Here is a 13451-nt window from a genome sequence, read left to right as displayed (position 1 = left end):
GCAAGCTGATAGCCCGATTCGTATTATGGTTGACTCATCATATCTATGTCACAGTCATACGCGTTTGTATTGAGGAAATCCATAGGGTCGACCTCCGTCTCATCATCCATTCTCTGTTCTACAGGAGAAATTACATCAGCCAGTACTATTGCACCCCCTTCATCATGTCGTCCGCCGCTCTCACCCGGCACTACAGGAGCTGGTACTTGCGTAGGCGGGGTGGTGGTCTCCACACATGCTTGTTGATGTGTGGTTATTGGTGTGCTCTCGGCCGGCTCCAGATGAATAAGATTCTTCGGCCATAGCAGCACCCAACCCTTGCAGCTTCCAATCCACGGCGGGGTCTCGTCGTCCGCTCCCACATGCTGTACTAGAGGAGGCAAATCCTCGTGCCCCGATTTCACACTGGTCAAGCTAACCCTGAAGTGCCCAACGGGGATCGGCTGGTTGTAGAACGTGGGTTGCGAGGGGTCCATTATCATCCCCTTTCCCACGTCCACCTTCTGGCCTTTGATCAAGTAGAGTATGGTGCACGGGGTTTCTTTCGCCTGCAAACACATATGTCTGTGGCGTAAAACATCCAAAAATGGATTATATATATATATATATATATATATATATATATATATATATATATATATATATGTTGGTGTGACATGTAATTACCGTGACGGTGTCGAGCTCAGCCAAAGACGAAGGCCCACCTAGCGCGCCTGAGACTGAGGACGGGCTGCTATGAGCGGGAGCGGCTGCGAGAGGAGGCCCGGTTGCGTGAGCAAGTGATGGTGCGATGGTGTTGTTGTTCATGGAGTTGCTCCCGACGAAACTGGGCGTCGGGAAATCATGTATCGTCTTGTTTGGATTTTCCTTCGTCCAGTTGATGATAGCTGGAACCAAGTTAGTAGCAAAATCATTTCTGTAGGCAGTTACAGCTGCATTGACTGCCTGCTGTAGCAACTCATTTTTCTCCTTGGCTGTTTTTTCCGCGTCCTCAGCTGCTTTTTTCTTGACTACAAGCTTCACCTTCGCGTCGATGTCCGTCTGACTAAACTTCTTTTTCTGCTTCTTGGCCTCCGGGCCCTCTTTGTAAAACACCTTCCATGTGGTGTCGTCTCGAGCGCCGTGCACACGACCATACTACGGCCGCTGGCCCAAAGGGAGTCCCTTAAGTTCGTTCAAGGCCCGGTTGAGAGGGGTGTCCCACTTGGGCCTCATCGGAGAAGTAGGGCTTTCGGCTGCAAGCTGGTGTTGCTTCTCCAGTAGTCTAATCAATTTCCTCGTGATCTTGTCCGTGTAAAAAACCTTTTTCTCCTTGTCCCACTTGTAGTAGGCCCTGATGAAGTCATGCTCCAAGGGGTTGGTGAACTTCGCGAAGGGGTTTGGGAGACCCGCGGCTTCACGTTCCGCGTCCTCCTTATACCATATGGGCCTTTTACCGAGGTAGCCACGGCTTCCGAGGCGATGCTTCCCCGTGTTCCTTTGCTGAAGGCTCTTGAATTCCGCAGCCTTAGCCTTAGCTGCCTCGGTAGCGCAAGTGTCCTTGAACTTTTCGAACTCCTCTTCCGTAAGTGTCGGATTTTCCTCCAGAATCTTGGACAGGGGTTCATCAGCCTCAATAGCTCGTTTCACCCTCCCTTTCCAGGAGGCCAAATCATTGCTGAACATGCCCATGGCGTGATTGTTAATCTTTTTCATCTTCTGATCATCCCACGGTTGTTCTATGTTATCATCTCGGTCGGGGAACTTGAATCTCTTGTGCAACTTCGTTAGGAGCAACTGCGTCAAATGTTCTTTACTCCTTAAGTCATCGTCGTTGATGCTCGTGCATTCCCGTAGGATGCATCCTACTTGGTTCCCATAGCACTTGTGAGGTTCTTCCGGCTCTAACGGCTCAAACTTGCCAGGTGCCATCTTTGTGATCACAAGTCGTCCAATCCCTAGTTTGTTAGGTTTTCGTATCCTCTGCTTCTTATGCTTCCTCTTTTTGGTAGCGACATCGGGGCCGGTACCTTCCCCGCCGGTATCTTCCCCGCCGGTACCTTCCCCACTGGTCCCGGCGCCGCCATCAGTGCCGGCGCCGTCAGTGTCGATGTCGGCTTCAGTACCATCATCGAGGCCGACCTGCAAACCTTGCTTAGCAGTCAAATAGTCGAGGTACTCTTGTTCACCCTCATAATCCATCTCGTCTGCATCTTGGTCAGAAGGCCTAGTTTCTTTGTTGTTCGACATGTTTCCTATGATTAAGTGTCCTCATTTATTTCTAAAAGTATGAATAAATGAGAAATGACATAAAAAGAAATCTATGTGCCAGCACTCGATATGCCAACTATGTAGCACAAATCATGCCTTTATTCACAGGAAATTTCGGCATGACCTTTGCTAAAAAATGGACATATCGAGTGCCTGAAATTCACCGGAACGGAAATGAATCAACATTCCGGCGTAACATAGGCCACTCGGATCATTTTCCAAACATGACATGTCCAAAACATGACATATCCACATATCACATGTCCAGTTCAAATTTGCATATAAATTCAGCTAATTTTGAAACCTAGCTAAATTCATAACTAAATAGATAACCTAATTAACATACTGCCCTAACTAAAACCTAAGTAAATTAACCGAAGAACCCTAGCAGAGAGAGAGAGAGGGGGGTTATAGAGGGTGTAGGGGCGAGGAGGCAGGCCCGACGACGGCCGAGGTTGGGAGGGGAGGAAGCAGAGGAGGGAGGCGAGGGCCGACGGGTCGGGGGCGAGCTCGCCAGGGTCGGGGGCGAGCGCCGGCGCCGGGGTCAGGGGCGAGGGCCGGGTCGGGGGCGAGCGCCGGGGTCGGGGGCGAGGGCCGGGTCGGGGGCGAGCGCCGGGGTCGGGGGCGAGGGTCGGGTCGGGGGCGAGCGCCGGGGTCAGGGGCGAGCGACGGGGGAAGAGAGAGTGGGGATTTGGGGGGAAAAGGCGGGATGAAGCAGGGATAGTAAGAATTTTGGGTTAAGTGGACGTAGCACCAGCGCGTTTGGACAAAACGCGCTGCTACTACCTTCAGTAGCTGTAGCGGTTTATACGAAATGCGCTACTACTACTTCAGTAGCTGTAGCGGTTTATACGAAATGCGCTACTACTACTGCCAGTTTTCCTTTTTCTTTTCCTTTTTCCTTTCCTTTATTTCTCCCACTTTTATTTCCCGAGAGCAGTGAAAGAAAAAAGGGCGATATATATTGCATCATTTGACGGTTAAATATGTATGCAAAATAGGAACATATATATTACATCATTGAACCATGCATAATAATGGCTAAGTGTGTATACAAAATAGGAACATGCATATATATATATATTCCTATTTTGTGAACATATATATGCATGTTAAGTGTGTATACAAAATAGGAACCGTATGTTGTCGGTCAAATGATGTATGCACGTATACCCCTGAGTTCTGATCATCACTGTCCATATCTTTGGCCTCCGTGTAGAACGTGTATTCATTGATATCATATGCCTGATAGGTTACGAGGTTGGGCAAGGGGCCATGTGCTAAGGCGTATATGAGCAATCCGTCCTTAGAGCCCTCCTCCGGGGGATTAGCAATAATATGCTCTTTGAACTAATGCAGGAAAGTAGAGTTGTGCTCTCTAGTAACTTCGGCGTCCGTCCTGCATACCCCCCAGTCACGATACTTCTTTGCGATAATTTCTTTGTGAAGTGCCACGAAAGGATCTACCTCGTCTAGGTGCTGTAGCACTACCAAGTTTGCTCTGTCAAAGTCGCTGCATCAATCAGAGTATGCCACGTGCAGTTCCCTGCGACCGTTGCAGTGACCATCTCCTTTGAGCCTCCCATCGTGCTTGTTAACGGGCAAACCAACACTAACACCAGGCTGCTGGTCTGCGCCATATAGAAAATTCTCACAGAAAGAGATGCACTCTTGTGTCAAATAGCCCTGGACGATGCTTCCATCCAGACGGGACATGTTACGAACGAATCCTTTGATGATCCCATTCATCCTCTCAAACGGCATCATGTTGTGCAGGAATGACGACCCAAGGTCTATTATGTCATCCACAATATGGACACACAGATGCACCATCACATCAAAGAACGCAGGCGGGAAGTACATCTCAAGCTCATTCAGTATCACAACGATCTCTTCCTGTAGCCTTCGGAGCTGCTTCACACTGATCGACTTTCGAGAGATGACGTCGAAAAAGTTGCAGAGACCAATAAGCGTGTCACGGGCGTGCTTGTCCATTATCCCTCTAAGGGCAACAGGTAGTATCTGTTGGGGAACATAGTAATTTCAAAAAAATTCCTACGCACACGCAAGATCATGGTGATGCATAGCAATGAGAGGGGAGAGTGTGTCCACGTACCCTCGTAGACCGAAAGCGGAAGCGTTATGACAACACGGTTGATGTAGTCGTACGTCTTCTCAATCTGACCAATCCAAGCACCGAACGTACGACACCTCCGAGTTCAGCACACGTTCAGCTCGATGACGATCCCCGGACTCCGATCCAGCAGGGTGTCGGGGATGAGTTCCGTCAGCACGACGGCGTGGTGACGATAATGATGTTCTACCGACGCAGGGCTTCGCCTAAGCACCGCAACGATATGACCAAGGTGGAATATGGTGGAGAGGGGCACCACACACAGCTAAGGAACGATCACAAAGATCAACTTGTGTGTCTAGAGGTGCCCCCCTGCCCCCGTATATAAAGGAGCAAGTGTTGGGGAACGTTGCAGAAAATAAAAAAAATCCTACGGTTTCACCAAGATCCATCTATGAGTTCATCTAAGCAACGAGTGAAAGGAGAGATGCATCTACATACCACTTTGTAGATCGCGAGCGGAAGCTTTCAAGAGAAAGGGGATGATGGAGTCGTACTCGCCGTGATCCAAATCACCGATGACCAAGTGCCGAACGGACAACACCTCCGCGTTCAACACACGTACAGAGCAGATGACGTCTCCTCCTTCTTGATCCAGCAAGGGGAAAGGAGAGGTTGAGGAAGAAGACTCCAGCAGCAGCACGACGGTGTGGTGGTGGTGGAGAAGCAGTACTCCGACAGGGCTTCACCAAGCACTTAACCGAGGAGGAGAGGTGTTGGGGAGGGGAGGGGCTGCGCCTTGGATCAGGTGTTCAGCCCTTCCCTCGCCCCTCTATTTATAGGGGAAGGGGGAAGGGGGCCGGCCCCCTCTAGATGAGATCTAGAGGGGGGCGGCGGCCAGGGAGGGGACTTGCCCCCCAAGCAAAGGGGGGCGCCCCCTTTAGGGTTCCCCCCCAACCCTAGGCGCAAGGGCCCAAGGGGGGGCACGCCCAGCCCTCTTAGGCTGGTTCCCCTTCCCACTACGGCCCATGAGGCCCTCCGAGAGAGGTGGCCCCTCCCGGTGGACCCCCGGAACCCCTCCGGTGGCCCCGGTACAATATTGATATGCCCCCGAAACCTTCCGGTGACCGTATGACAACTTCCCATATATAAATCTTCACCTCCGGACCATTACGGAACTCCTCGTGACGTCCGGGATCTCATCCGGGACTCCGAACAACATTCGTTAATCACATACAAGTCTTCCTAATAACCCTAGCGTCACCGAACCTTAAGTGTGTAGACCGTACGGGTTCGGGAGACACGCAGACATGACCGAGACGGCTCTCTGGTCAATAACCAACAGCGGGATCTGGATACCCATGTTGGCTCCCACATGCTCCTCGATGATTTCATTGGATGAACCACGATGTCGAGGATTCAATCAACCCCGTATACAATTCCCTTTGTCAAACGGTATGTTACTTGCCCGAGACTCGATCGTCGGCATCCCAATACCTCGTTCAGTCTCGTTACCGGCAAGTCACTTTACTCGTTCCATAATGCATGATCCCGTGACCAAACACTTGGTCACTTTGAGCTCATTATGATGATGCATTACCGAGTGGGCCCAGAGATACCTCTCCGTCATACGGAGTGACAAATCCCAGTCTCGATCCGTGTCAACCCAACAGACACTTTCGGAGATACCTGTAGTGCACCTTTATAGTCACCCAGTTACGTTGTGACGTTTGGTACACCCAAAGCACTCCTACGGTATCCGGGAGTTACACGATCTCATGGTCTAAGGAAAAGATACTTGACATTGGAAAAGCTCTAGCAAAACGAACTACACGATCTTGTGCTATGCTTAGGATTGGGTCTTGTCCATCACATCATTCTCCTAATGATGTGATCCCGTTATCAACGACATCCAATGTCCATAGTCAGGAAACCATGACTATCTGTTGATCAACGAGCTAGTCAACTAGAGGCTTACTAGGGACATATTATGGTCTATGTATTCACACGTGTATTATGATTTCCGGATAATACAATTATAGCATGAATAAAGACAATTATCATGAACAAGGAAATATAATAATAATCCTTTTATTATTGCCTCTAGGGCATATTTCCAACAGTCTCCCACTTGCACTAGAGTCAATAATCTAGTTACATTGTGATGAATCGAACACCCATAGAGTTCTTGTGTTGATCATGTTTTGCTCGCGAGAGAGGTTTAGTCAACGGATCTGCGACATTCAGATCCGTATGTACTTTGCAAATATCTATGTCTCCATCTTGAACATTTTCACGGATGGAGTTGAAACGACGCTTGATGTGCCTGGTCTTCTTGTGAAACCTGGGCTCCTTGGCAAGGGCAATAGCTCCAGTGTTGTCACAGAAGAGTTTGATCGGCCCCGACGCATTGGGTATGACTCCTAGGTCGGTGATGAACTCCTTCACCCAAATTGCTTCATGCGCTGCCTCCGAGGCTGCCATGTACTCCGCTTCACATGTAGATCCCGCCACGACGCTCTGCTTGCAGCTGCACCAGCTTACTGCTCCACCATTCAACATATACACGTATCCGGTTTGTGACTTAGAGTCATCCAGATCTGTGTCGAAGCTAGCGTCGACGTAACCCTTTACGGCGAGCTCTTCGTCACCTCCATAAACGAGAAACATGTCCTTTGTCCTTTTCAGGTACTTCAGGATATTCTTGACCGCTGTCCAGTGTTCCTTGCCGGGATTACTTTGGTACCTTCCTACCAAACTTACGGCAAGGTTTACATCAGGTCTGGTACACAGCATGGCATACATAATAGATCCTATGGCTGAAGCATAGGGGATGACACTCATCTCTTCTTTATCTTTTGCCGTGGTCGGGCATTGAGCTGAGCTCAATCTCACACCTTGCAATACAGGCAAGAACCCTTTCTTGGACTGATCCATTTTGAACTTCTTCAAAATCTTATCAAGGTATGTGCTTTGTGAAAGACCTATGAGGCGTCTCGATCTATCCCTATAGATCTTGATGCCTAATATGTAAGCAGCTTCTCCAAGGTCCTTCATTGAAAAACACTTATTCAAGTAGGCCTTAATGCTGTCCAAAAGTTCTATATCATTTCCCATCAAAAGTATGTCATCTACATATAATATGAGAAATGCTACAGAGCTCCCACTCACTTTCTTGTAAACGCAGGCTTCTCCATAAGTCTGCATAAACCCAAACGCTTTGATCATCTCATCAAAGCGAATGTTCCAACTCCGAGATGCTTGCACCAGCCCATAAATGGATCGCTGGAGCTTGCATACTTTGTTAGCATTCTTAGGATCGACAAAACCCTCCGGCTGCATCATATACAGTTCTTCCTTAAGATGCCCGTTAAGGAATGCCGTTTTGACGTCCATCTGCCATATCTCATAATCATAGTATGCGGCAATTGCTAACATGATTCGGACGGACTTCAGCTTCGCTACGGGAGAGAATGTCTCATCGTAGTCAACCCCTTGAACTTGTCGATAACCCTTAGCGACAAGTCGAGCTTTATAGATGGTAATATTACCATCCGCGTCCGTCTTCTTCTTAAAGATCCATTTGTTTTCTATCGCTCGCCGATCATCGGGCAAGTCTGTCAAAGTCCATACTTTGTTTTCATACATGGATTCTATCTCGGATTGCATGGCTTCAAGCCATTTGTTGGAATCTGGGCCCGCCATCGCTTCTTCATAGTTCGAAGGTTCACCATTGTCTAACAACATGATTTCCAGGACAGGGTTGCCATACCACTCTGGTGTGGAACGTGTCCTTGTGGACCTACGAGGTTCAGTAGCAACTTGATCCGAAGTACCTTGATCATAATCATTAATTTCCTCTCCAGTTGGTGTAGGCACCACAGGAACATTTTCCTGAGCTGCACTACTTTCCGGTTCAAGAGGTAGTACTTCATCGAGTTCTACTTTCCTCCCACTTACTTCTTTCGAGAGAAACTCTTTTTCCAGAAAGGATCCGTTCTTGGCAACAAAGGTCTTGCCCTCGGATCTTAAGTAGAAGGTATACCCAATGGTTTCCTTAGGGTATCCTATGAAGACGCATTTTTCCGACTTGGGTTCGAGCTTTTCAGGTTGTAGTTTCTTGACATAAGCATCGCATCCCCAAACTTTTAGAAACGACAGCTTAGGTTTCTTCCCAAACCATAATTCATACGGTGTCGTCTCAACGGATTTAGACGGTGCCCTATTTAAAGTGAATGTAGCTGTCTCTAGAGCGTATCCCCAAAATGATAGCGGTAAATCGGTAAGAGACATCATAGATCGCACCATATCCAATAGAGTGCGATTACGACGTTCGGACACACCGTTACACTGAGGTGTTCCAGGCGGCGTGAGTTGTGAAACGATTCCACATTTCCTTAAGTGTGTACCAAATTCGTGACTTAAATATTCTCCTCCACGATCTGATCGTAGGAACTTTATCTTTCGGTCACGTTGATTCTCTACCTCATTCTGAAATTCCTTGAACTTTTCAAAGGTTTCAGACTTGTGTTTCATTAAGTAGACATACCCATATCTACTCAAGTCATCAGTGAGAGTGAGAACATAACGATATCCTCCGCGAGCCTCAACGCTCACTGGACCGCACACATCGGTATGTATGATTTCCAATAAGTTGGTTGCTCGCTCCATTGTTTCGGAGAACGGGGTCTTGGTCATTTTGCCCATGAGGCATGGTTCGCATGAGTCAAATGATTCATAATCTAGAGACTCTAAAAGTCCATCAGCATGGAGCTTCTTCATGCGCTTGACACCAATGTGACCAAGGCGGCAGTGCCACAAGTATGTGGGACTATCGTTATAAACTTTACATCTTTTGGTATTCACACTATGAATATGTGTAATATTATGTTTGAGATTCATTAAGAATAAACCATTGACCATCGGGGCATGACCATAAAACATATCTCTCATATAAGTAGAACAACCATTATTCTTGGATTTAAATGAGTAGCCATCTCGTATTAAACGAGATCCAGATACAATGTTCATGCTCAAACTTGGCACTAAATAACAATTATTGAGGTTCATAACTAATCCCGTGGGTAAATGTAGAGGTAGCGTGCCGACGGCGATCACATCGACCTTGGAACCATTCCCGACGCGCATCGTCACCTTGTCCTTCGCCAGTCTCCGCTTATTCCGCAGCTCCTGCTATGAGTTACAAATATGATCAACGGCACCGGTATCAAATACCCAGGAGTTACTACGAGTACTGGTAAGGTACACATCAATTACATGTATATCAAATATACCTTTGGTGTTGCCGGCCTTCTTGTCCGCTAAGTATTTGGGGCAGTTCTGCTTCCAGTGACCCTTCCCCTTGCAATAAAAGCACTCAGTCTCAGGCTTGGGTCCATTCTTTGACTTCTTCCCGGCAACTGGCTTACCGGGCGCGGCAACATCTTTGCCGTCCTTCTTGAAATTCTTCTTACCCTTGGCCTTCTTGAACTTAGTGGTCTTATTGACCATCAACACTTGATGTTTTTTCTTGATTTCAACCTCTGCTGACTTCAGCATTGAAAATACTTCAGGAATGGTCTTCACCATCCCCTGCATATTGTAGTTCAACACAAAGCTCTTGTAGCTCGGTGGGAGCGACTAAAGGATTCTGTCAATGACCGCCTCGTCCGGGAGGTTGATCTCCAGCTGGGACAGACGGTTGTGCAACCCAGACATTTTGAGTATGTGCTCACTGACAGAACTGTTTTCCTCCATCTTACAACTATAGAACTTGTCGGAGACTTCATATCTCTCGACCCGGGCATGAGCTTGGAAAACCATTTTCAGCTCCTCGAACATCTCATATGCTCCGTGTTTCTCAAAACGCTTTTGGATCCCTGGTTCTAAGCTGTAAAGCATGCCACACTGAATGAGGGAGTAATCATCAGCACGTGACTGCCAAGCGTTCATAACGTCTTGGTTCTCTGGGATGGGTGCTTCACCTAGCGGTTCATCTAGGACATATGCTTTCTTGGCTGCTATGAGGATGATCCTCAGGTTCCGGACCCAGTCCGAATAGTTGCTGCCATCATCTTTCAGCTTGGTTTTCTCTAGGAACGCGTTGAAGTTCATGTTGACATGAGCGTTGGCCATTTGATCTACAAGACATATTTTGCAAAAGTTTTAGACTAAGTTCATGATAATTAAGTTCATCTAATCAAATTATTGAATGAACTCCCACTCAGATTAGACATCCCTCTAGTCATCTAAGTGTTACACGATCCGAGTCGACTAGGCCGTGTCCGATCATCACGTGAGATGGACTAGTCATCATCGGTGAACATCTCCATGTTGATCGTATCTTCTATACGACTCATGTTCGACCTTTCGGTCTCTGTGTTCCGAGGCCATGTCTGTACATGCTAGGCTCATCAAGTTAACCCTAAGTGTTCTGCATGTGTAAATCTGTCTTACACCCATTGTATGTGAACGTAAGGATCTATCACACCCGATCATCACGTGGTGCTTCGAAACGACAAACTTTAGCAACGGTGCACAGTTAGGGGGAACACTTTCTTGAAATTATTATAAGGGATCATCTTATTTACTACCGCCGTTCTAAGTAAACAAGATGCGTAAAACATAATAAACATCACATGCAATTATATAAAGTAGTGACATGATATGGCCAAGTAGTGACATGATATGGCCAATATCATATAGCTCCTTCGATCTCCATCTTCGGGGCTCCATGATCATCTTTGTCATCGGCATGACACCATGATCTCCATCATCATGATCTCCATCATCGTGCCTTTATGAAGTTGTCACGCCGACGACTACTTCTACTTCTATGGCTAACGCGTTTAGCAATAAAGTAAAGTAATTTACATGGCGTTCTTCAATGACACGCAGGTCATACAAAAATAAAGACAACTCCTATGGCTCCTGCCGGTTGTCATACTCGTCGACATGCAAGTCGTAATTCCTATTACAAGAACATGATCTCATACATCACAATATATCATTCATCATTCATCACAACTTCTGGCCACATCACATCACATGACAATTGCTGCAAAAACAAGTTAGATGTCCTCTAATTGTTGTTGCATCTTTTACGTGGCAGCAATTGGGTTCTAGCAAGAACGTTTTCTTACCTACGAATAACCACAACGTGATTTTGTCAACTTCTATTTACCCTTCATAAGGACCCTTTTCGTCGAATCCGCTCCAACTAAAGTGGGAGAGACAGACACCCGCTAGCCACCTTATGCAACTAGTGCATGTCAGTCGGTGGAACCTGTCTCACGTAAGCGTACGTGTAAAGTCGGTCCGGGCCGCTTCATCCCACAATACCGCTGAAGCAAGAAAAGACTAGTAGCGGCAAGCAAGTTGACAAGATCTACGCCCACAACAAATTTGTGTTCTACTCGTGCAATAGAGAACTACGCATAGACCTAGCTCATGATGCCACTGTTGGGGAACGTTGCAGAAAATAAAAAAATTCCCTACGGTTTCACCAAGATCCATCTATGAGTTCATCTAAGCAACGAGTGAAAGGAGAGATGCATCTACATACCACTTTGTATATGGCGAGGGGAAGCTTTCAAGAGAAAGGGGATGATGGAGTCGTACTCGCCGTGATCCAAATCACCGATGACCAAGTGCCGAACGGACAACACCTCCGCGTTCAACACACGTACGGAGCGGACGGCGTCTCCTCCTTCTTGATCCTGCAAGGGGAAAGGAGAGGTTGAGGAAGAAGACTCCAGCAGTAGCACGACGGCGTGGTGGTGGTGGAGAGGCAGTACTCCGATAGGGCTTCGCCAAGCACTTAACGGAGGAGGAGAGGTGTTGGGGAGGGGAGGGGCTGCGCCTTGGATCAGGTGTTCAGCCCTCCCCTCGCCCCTCTATTTATAGGGGAAGGGGGAAGGGGCCGACCCCCTCTAGATGAGATCTAGAGGGGGGGGGGGGGGGGCGGCCAGGGAGGGGGCTTGCCCCCCAAGCAAAGGGGGGCGCCCCCTTTAGGGTTCCCCCCCAACCCTAGGCGCAAGGGCCCAAGGGGGGGCGCCCATCCCTCTTGGGCTGGTTACCCTGGCCACTACGGCCCATGAGGCCCTCCGAGAGAGGTGGCCCCTCCCGGTGGACCCCCGGAACCCCTTCGGTGGCCCCGGTACAATACCGATATGCCCCTGAAACCTTCCGGTGACCGTATGACAACTTCCCATATATAAATCTTCACCTCCGGACCATTCCGGAACTCCTCATGACGTCCGGGATCTCATCCGGGACTCCGAACAACATTCGGTAATCACATACAAGTCTTCCTAATAACCCTAGCGTCACCGAACCTTAAGTGTGTAGACCCTATGGGTTCGGGAGACACGCAGACATGACCGAGACGGCTCTACGGTCAATAACCAACAGCGGGATTTGGATACCCTTGTTGGCTCCCACATGCTCCTCGATGATTTCATCGGATGAACCACGATGTTGAGGATTCAATCAACCCCGTATACAATTCCCTTTGTCAAACAGTATGTTACTTGCCCGAGACTCGATCGTCGGTATCCCAATACCTCGTTCAGTCTCGTTACCGGCAAGTCACTTTACTCGTTCCATAATGCATGATCCCATGACCAAACACTTGGTCACTTTGAGCTCATTATGATGATGCATTACCGAGTGTCCCAGAGATACCTCTCCGTCATACGGAGTGACAAATCCCAGTCTCGATCCGTGTCAACCCAACAGACACTTTCGGAGATACCTGTAGTGCACCTTTATAGTCACCCAGTTACGTTGTGACGTTTGGTACACCCAAAGCACTCCTACAGTATCCGGGAGTTACACGATCTCATGGTCTAAGGAAAAGATACTTGACATTGGAAAAGCTCTAGCAAAACGAACTACACGATCTTGTGCTATGCTTAGGATTGGGTCTTGTCCATCACATCATTCTCCTAATGATGTGATCCCGTTATCAACGACATCTAATGTCCATAGTCAGGAAACCATGACTATCTGTTGATCAACGAGCTAGTCAACTAGAGGCTTACTAGGGACATATTATGGTCTATGTATTCACACGTGTATTACGATTTCTGGATAATACAATTATAGCATGAATAAAGACAATTAT

This window comes from Triticum aestivum, chromosome 6B, assembly GCF_018294505.1.
Source record: "Triticum aestivum cultivar Chinese Spring chromosome 6B, IWGSC CS RefSeq v2.1, whole genome shotgun sequence".
NCBI lineage: Eukaryota > Viridiplantae > Streptophyta > Magnoliopsida > Poales > Poaceae > Triticum > Triticum aestivum.
The sequence above is the reverse complement of the archived record's forward strand: the minus strand, read 5'-3'. Positions refer to the sequence as shown.